We start from the raw sequence: 8,605 nt of genomic DNA on the forward strand, positions 1-8,605 counted from the left end.
GTAGGCCTGGCCAGCATCCCAACTGCGTTTTCGCGTTTGGGCGCATTTTCCATCCGAAAAACACGTTGTAACCTGTCCTGTACCACTTGTTATGACTTCTCTCTCTCGTGTATTCCGTTAAGACCCACCCCATCTCACTCCTCGTGCTGAAACCTGGTGTTCACTCTCTGTCCTAAACGGATTGTTGGAGCTCGCCCCCCCCCCGTGAGCCCAGTGTGCTCTGATTGGTCAAGCGACGTGCAACTGCTCGCTAGGAGCTGCTGTGAGGAGCAGACAGGGTTTCCGTGTCGAAGATAGATACAGTCAGAGTAGGGGTGGGTCTTCACAGAATACGTTTTGGGGAACAAAATCAAGCTTTTTAAAAGGCTAGTGGATTTTGGCAGGCAGTGAGTGCGGACAAACGATTGAACGATAACAAGAACGGCTCTCACCAAGTACGACTCGGTTCCCCTCGTTCATATCAAAGAGCCGTTCAAAAGAATCGGCTCGTTCGCGACCGACACATCACTAGTGCCCGGTAAAATGTAAGTTATAAAAGTTTTGCCGCCATTTTCAGAAAACCTTTCTCTCTTGACTGCACGCTCTCCGTTATCTCCCTCAAGGTAGGACTCGCGGCTTTAAGATGGTGTTATGGTCTTTTAAATTAACCTATGAAAGTGTTAGTTCAGTTTGGATTTTATTAGGGCGAGGGCAAGATACGTTTTCCCATCATGGAGGGAAACTCTTCTGACATTCAAAGCACGAGACCTTGTCTGTTACAAGCAGTGTGTTTTTAATATGTAATTTTTCTGTGTTTTACATTACATTGCATTTAGCTGACGCTTTTATCCAAAGCGACTTACAATAAGTGCGTTCGACCAACAAGATACAAACTTGAAGAAAACAGAATCATATAAGTACATCAGGTTTCATAGAGCTAAAACATTTCAAGTGCTACTCAACTGGTTTTAGATAAGCCAGCCCTTTTATTAGTATAGAAGTGCCTTGTTAGCAATTCTTTGTTAGTAATTCTATTGATCGAAGTGGAGTCGAAAGAGATGAGTTTTCAGTCTCCCCCGGAAGATGTGCAAGCTATCTGCTGTCCTGATTTCAATGTTTAATCCATAGAGCTGAGTATGACAGTTTCCCCTCCTGGATTGAGCCAGGAGGATCTATTACTCTGTCAAAGAAAGCCTGGTTTTTAACCTTCTTTTTAATGTTATATTGAATTGGTGTTTGAGCTGGCAACTATTATGTTGTGTTTTTGTTTTTTTAAAAGACTGCTGTTCTCTATTGATTTTTTTTGTTTAATTTTCTGTCAATTGTTTTCTTGTGTGCAGATTGTGGGCAATATAATTGACTAAGTGTTTGTGTTACAGGTTATTCTCCTCCCCCTCTGTGGGGGAACCTTGTCTGCTTTTAGTGTAGGGACTGCACCATGTGACACTTTAAAAGGGTGAGTAAACTAACTCTCACTGTAATCATTGTGTAGAAGTTGTGCTTTGAGTAGTGCATGTTTTGTTCTTTTTTTTATCCCTCACAGATACCAGGCATTGTGACCGAGCGGACCAGACCTGCCCATCTGAGGAGGGGAAACCCACCATGTAATGTAAATTATGTTCACCCTTTTATCCGTTGACAGCTGCTAAACATTGACATTTTAACTGTCTGTTTAACTATTTGTGAAATAAAGCTGCATTCTATTTGGTAATTCATGCCTCTGTTATTGTCCTTGTGAAGGGAAGCCCCACAATCTGCAAAACAACTTTAGGTTTAGATTGAGGGTCCACAGGTTCCTCCATCCCCTTAACAGGAGTTGGTGTTGTCAGCTATTTAAAGGTGACCCCAGCCACAGTTACCACATATTTATCAGAGAGGGTTTTTTCATTGTTGGCCTAATACATTATTGGTCAACTGAACTTATCAACACTAAACACAACCACACCTTAACATAAGCAAAAACAGACTACCTGCTCACCTGGAGATGTCGCATTAAACCTCCTATACATTTATTTACGAGGAGTAAACGATATAAAATCAAATGTTGGCAGTGCTAAACATTGCCAGACCAAAACAAATGTTCTCTTATGATCTCCAAAGATGTTTGTCGGGAGGGATGATGGTCTGTTTTTAAAAGATACGCTTTATAGCAAATGAAGACCAAGCTGCCCATCACACCAAAGCTTTGTAAACATTTAATTGAGCCACCACATTACCACAAAAAAATGAAGATGAACATTAGGCCAAGACCATAAGCTTGTGTAGATATATATCACATAAACATAATGTATTAATTTCAGGGGAGACTTATTGCTTTGTGTCTAATCTTTTCATTCACAACTGATCTTTGCACTGACTTGCTCCTCTGCTGCCCTCCAGTGGCCACAAGGCACAACAGGTACTTTTACATTACAGCATGTAGCTCCAAAGCACACAAGAGTTTCCCTCTGAAAATGCTCTTTACTAAACTTCTAAACATGGCACATGAACCTGTCACTTTAACACAAATAAACTATATAAAATACAATTAGGAATATAGTACAATACGAATGCTCTAATAACTGAGCAGAGATGTGTTTCTAATGTGTTTGCGTAATGTCCAGGGTAATAGTAAAATAACTGCCACAAGGCCTTTCTATGACACAGAATAGGAACAGACCACAGCTCTGATTTAGTAGATCTTGCCGACTAACAATTGCTGTGTTGATTGAACAAAAAGCATCTTTTAAAAATAAATGTTTCTCAGAAGAAAGAGAAATTGCCTCATGTTAAAAAAAAAACACACCTAACATAAGCAAAAAAAGACTGCCTGCTCACCTGGAGATGTCTTACTAAACTTACTATTCATTTTTAACAAGACTAAATGAAAATATAAAAAAACATGTGCACTGCTAAAGAGTGCCAGAAAATATGTAATGTTCTCTAGCTATCCCCAGGAGATGTTGGTGGGGTGAGATGTCTGTTTTTGAAAGATACTCTTTAATGCAAAAGAGACTAAGCCGCCCATTACACTAAAGATTTCTTAAAAGTTGGTCTTCACTTTTAGATCCTCTCGGACTTTTGGGACATGCATTTATTCTTCTTAATGTGTTTGAGTGTTTATTGCTCCAGTCCTGCCTGCTGCCTCTGTTTCATACACTCCATTCAAACTTTATTCTTCTTCTCTTAACGGAGGGATTTCTTTTTCATAGGTGATTGGTAAATGCTGCTGTTCCTGTACATTAAAAGACCTTCACATAAGATATGTAGAGTCCTTGAGAAGGCAGCAGCTGTTACACCTGTACTGTTCCAATACTTATCTGATACACGGACGGAAAGATACATTGGAACATGTTGCAATAGTTTGAATGAACCCAAACAAGCAGGTGAAAAAATGTGACTGATTCTATAATTGCAAAAACAAAATGTAGTTGCAAAGGAAAATGCACATATTTATGTAAACATAGAAACACACACACCTTTATGTTTTAATATCATTAAGTTTGAAATCTTATTCAATCGAATTACCTGTGTAAATATATAACATTCACGGAAATGAAGGTTGGTAAAATGACTTCTTTACACACACTGCTGGTGCGGCTCCAGAAACTGGCTGCTCACTTATACCCAGAGTCACAGTGCGGGTTTCGAAGTGGCCGATCAATAACAGACATCGTCTTCACGGTGCGCCAGGTGCAAGAAAAGTGCAGAGAGCAAAACAAACCACTGCACATGGCGTTTGTCGAGCTGACGAAGGCGTTCGACATGGTGAGTCGGGAAGGACTGTTCGCCATCTTGCATAAACTGGGCTGCCCACCGACACTGCTCGGGCTGGTCAAATCGCTTCACGAGGACATGTCAGCAACGGTTTTCTTTGAAGGATCTACTTCAGACAGCTTCTCCGTTTGCAGTGGAGTCAAACAAGGCTGCGTGTTAGCGACCATGCTTTTCGGCATCTTCTTCTCTGTTGTGCTGCATCATGGATTCAGCGATCACGTGGTCGAAGACGGCGTTTTCCTGCACACGCGGTCAGATGGGAAGCTGTTTAATCTGGCCCGACAGCGCGAAAAGAAAAGGTACGGAAGGTGCTAGTTCGTGAGCTCTTATTCGCGGACGACGCAGCTCTGGTGTCTCACATCGCCTTATGGACAGATTCAGTGCAGCATGCTCTGAATTTGCACTTGATCAGTCAACATCAAAAAACAGTTATGCACCAAGCAGGAAGCGCCAGCGTCGCCGGGTAAATGTGAACGGAGCATGGCTTGGAGACTGTTGACCCAGTTCATGTATCTTGGCTCAACAACAGCAGTGACCTGTCATTAGTTAAGGAGATCCAGACTCGTATCGGCAAAGCCGCAACGCTTTCAGTCGTTTTGTGCTCAAGAGCCTGGACCAACAAATACCTCCACAAGAGCGCACTAAGACACGCAATCTACCATGTTTGCGTGAATCAGTGTTCCCTAACTGTATGGTTCCGAAGGCGTGTCAACTCTACGAGTCGGCACAAAAGAGACAAATGCTTTTCACATGCTGTGCAATGCGCCAACATCCTCGGATCACATGGCAGGACAAGGTCACGAACGAGGCGGTGCTGCGCGTACGGGCAGCAAGTCAATTTTCCAAACACTGAAGGTCAGGAGCTGCGGGCGGTGCCGGTCACCTTCACAGAATGCCATATGGCGCCGACTGTGGCAAAAGGACATCTTATACAGCGAGCTGAGCGCTGGTTCCAGAAGGCAGAGGACGACCAACTGCTGCGCTTCAAGGATGTCGTAAAACGTGACATGAAGGCCCTGGACATTGCCGACGGACAACTGGAGAGGGCTGGCGGAGGACGGACAAAGTGGCGCCAGCAGCCGCGCGAAGGTGGTGACAGACCGACAAAGACTGAATTCCGTGGGACTTGCCTCCAAAAACGTGGACATACGTATCTCTCTGATTGCACTGTACAACTCTTGTAGATTTTCTTGCCAATATATGCTTATTGTGGTCAAAAGTATTTTGTTAACAGAGCAACAGTTTCACAGTGCCCGGGTTCATTATGAACATCTCAGTTGCCTAAGGACAAGTTATTGAGGAGGCACAAACTGAGGGATAGTAATAGAACCAGTATCCAATCATGCCCATTTCTGATAATAAGTGGTGGCGACACAGTGTTGAACTCCTCTCGGCCGTTGTTGGCTCATCCTGTATGCAAAGAAAGATTTGGCGGCAACCCATCAGACCACACATCCACTTCCTCTTGGTGGATGTAACTGAGTTCCGATCCATGGTGATCCCTCAGCAGGGCAAGAGTTCTTGATCAGTGATGGACAAACTTCATGTTCCCCCTGACTGTGGAATGACACCAGGTTGGCTCCCTCGGACACACATTCTGGAGCTCTGCTGCAGCCCAGGTCAAATCTTGGCGATGTACTTGTAGCAGCGGTGTGAAGGAAACCAGAACATGGGACAGCTGCCATCTGAAGCTTCCCTTGAGGTCATCTGAAAAACAAAGCACCCCAAAGAGCCAGCCACACGGAAGAGGGAACAAAAGCATGGAGGATGTCTCTCCCGTCACAGAGCAGATGAAGGTTGGTTGTCGTTGATTTATTCTTAAGCTTGGATGGGTTAGAGAGCTCTGCAGGAGACATTGACTGGCTGCCTCCTTTAATATCATGTGGGGAGGGTGTTCACGCGTTGAGCTAAGTATTATTGGTCAACTGAACGTGCATACCTGTCGTTTTACACAACCAACACAGTACCTGGACATCAGCTAAAAAAAAAGACAGACGGCTAGCTTGCCCGTTGTCACACGAAATCCATCATTATTTTAACCAAAACCAAATTAAGTAAAAAAAAATGTTTGGGACTCACAAAGAGTTCCGAAAATAATATGCTTTTCTGCAGGAAAATTTGATTGGTAAGATCACAGTCCTGTCAATCAGAATCAAATCAAAATATCTTTATAGTCCCCACAGAGGGGAATATTTGCACTCCGTTACAGCAGGAAAGACCACAGACAGCTTAAGTCACAAATGTTAAAAACACTAAGTTAAGATATAAGAAAATATATAAAAAAAAAAAATTGTTACAAAACTTTGTAACTTATGTACAAAGTGTGTTGAAATAACTTTTCCAATGCAAGAAAAAGACAAACCACACATTTCACTAAAGAAAGTCAAAGGGTCCACACTTTGAAATCCCTCCTTTCTGAATCGTTCTGTTTAGAGATTTTCTAAAGCAAATGCGTACTATTGCTGTGCATGTAGAAATGATAAAGAACACTTAAAAAAAAAAAATGATCCTGGATTTACATTACTCGTCCACAGGGCCTCAGCGAGACTATATTAAAGTGTGGTAATCTGATCTGTCTCATCACAAAGTGTTATTGCATATTCATCAGGTGAGTGTGTCAGTAAATCTTGTGTGTTCATAAAAAATTCCCATGCTAGATACCAGTAAGTACTGCTGGGACTTCAACAGCTGTTACACCTGTGCTGTTCCCTTATTTATCTAATACACTGAGAGGACGTGGGACAAAAGACATAACGAACAAACACTTAAAATATCAACAGCAAAAAGCAGCGTGAATAAATTGTATAACAAAAAGTTCAATGTTGATACCTGTCTCACTGTTTTGCTAATTATTGAATATTATGCCTTGTACTTGCACAATGAACATGAAAAGGAATAATAATTTATAACATCATTTAAAACATTTTATTAGGACACCAACATTACTAGAGGTGACTTCTCAAATTAGGCTAAATGAATGTGATAAAATGACCTTCGCAATTGTACAAAATGAACGGAGCCCGACATACACAGACAGTAAAAACAGTTGACGGGTCTTTTTCACAAGGCCTTTCTCCGACACTTAATATAACAGATCAAACGCCTGATTATAAACCCAGTTTCCAACAATGTTACTTTTTTTCTTAACCAAAGAGCATCTTGAAAACCTACAGCTATGCATCTGTGATGAGAGTTAAAACATTGGATTGCTTTGAGGTCCGTCGATTTTCCATTTAATATAAAGAAAATGTCTCAAAAAGGAAGCAGTCCCTGTTCAGGTGAACTAAAGTAAAGAGAAGATGAATACTTTTTTCATTTCAAACCTTTCCTGTCTGGCTTTATGTACTAATCTCACAGACTCAGTGAAACGTTTTTTTTGTGAATCAATTTTTTTTATTATTTAATTAAACAAATGGACAAGACAATAACATTAAAAGCAATACAGTACAAGAACAGCACAAACTAAGAAAGAAACAAAACCCCAGGACGTCCCCTTAACAGCACCCACCACCCATCCAGGTCACCATCCCCATAGAAGTATCCTAAATGCTCTTGAGGTTGCACACAAATGAGCCGAAGTCCACATCTAATATTGTTGACCCTTTGCCCCCATGTACCGGCTGATACTTCAGATACGATAGTCCTAATATGTAGGAACCCCAAGACCTTACGTGAGAGGGAATGGGAGAGCCGCTTCCCACCGAGTGCCATCAATTTTTTGCTGCTCGTACAAGCCCAGGCTAATAGGCTCGCCTTCGGTCAGGGTAAACCAAGGTTGGACAGGCGTAGGATATAAAGTAAAACAGGTGAATGAAGCCACCGTTGTCAATATCTGCCAGAAAGTTAGAAGCACCATCTCCCAGAATCTGGCGACGTCGGACTATGTCCCAGAACATAATGAATAAATACCGAATAGCCCAAACGTCACATAGAAGTCGCAATTTGGATCAGCAATTATTGTCATTAAACAAAGCTTCCTAGGCGTAAGTAAACCATCTATGAGTGAATTATAATGTATGTGCTGTGGTTCAGCGGATTCCTAGAAGCTATATATCCAGTGAAACGGTTTTTAAGTTTTTGATTGATTCGTCAACAGATTTCCTTTTTAATATGAAGTTATTTGATAAAATGAGGTTAGTATTCATCACAGACTCACATTAAGATTTAGTGTAGCGGGCTGTCTGGTAACTGTTCACCACCCTGTGCTGTTCCCACACTATCTATCCACAGAGGCTTGAAAAGAACATGGGAAACATGTTGTAATAGTGTAAGCAACACAAACAAACCAGTGAATACAGCCATCGGTGAATGAAACAGTGTCCCTGTTTTTACTGTTTACTGTTTTGCTTAAATTCTTGAATATTACCATTTGTACTGCCATGATGAAAGTTAAATGAATTTTGTAATGGAACATTTAGTTGAGCCACAACAATATCAGAAGTGAACCTTCCCAACTTAGGCTAAATGAATGTGAGGAAATTAACCGCTTGAACATTTGAACTTTATTTCAGCAGCTCTAATGTATTCACACGAAAAGTAAACCTAACTTTAACAGTCAGACCCTTTTTGATTCCTGCGCATTACAACATTTAACATCCAGAGGACAGGACCACCGACCCCTCTGCTGCCTCTCAAGTGAAGACCATAAAACCTAAGACTTGCACCTGGAGCTTTAATCATTCAAAAATACAAAAAATCCAATTACTAACTGAATAGTAATTTGATACATTTGATAACACAGATCATTCTGTTTACTACACAATGACCCAGTGGAGTGGTGTGCGGAGTCGGATGTAAAAGAATAGGAGAGACATTATCTAACAGAAGCCTGTTGCATGAGCTGACCACGAGGCTCTGATTATTAGATCAG

The 8,605-nt window shown here is 41.5% G+C and overlaps 1 long non-coding RNA gene across 1 annotated transcript in view; it reads left to right on the forward strand.

The window, feature by feature from the left end:
* The window catches only part of LOC104955365 (uncharacterized), a 22,081-nt gene that overhangs the window by 12,639 nt on the left and 837 nt on the right, over positions 1–8,605 (forward strand). The window lies entirely within an intron of this gene.

The sequence above is a fragment of the Notothenia coriiceps genome, unplaced genomic scaffold (assembly GCF_000735185.1).
Source record: "Notothenia coriiceps isolate Sejong01 unplaced genomic scaffold, NC01 NC01_scaffold00024667, whole genome shotgun sequence".
NCBI lineage: Eukaryota > Metazoa > Chordata > Actinopteri > Perciformes > Nototheniidae > Notothenia > Notothenia coriiceps.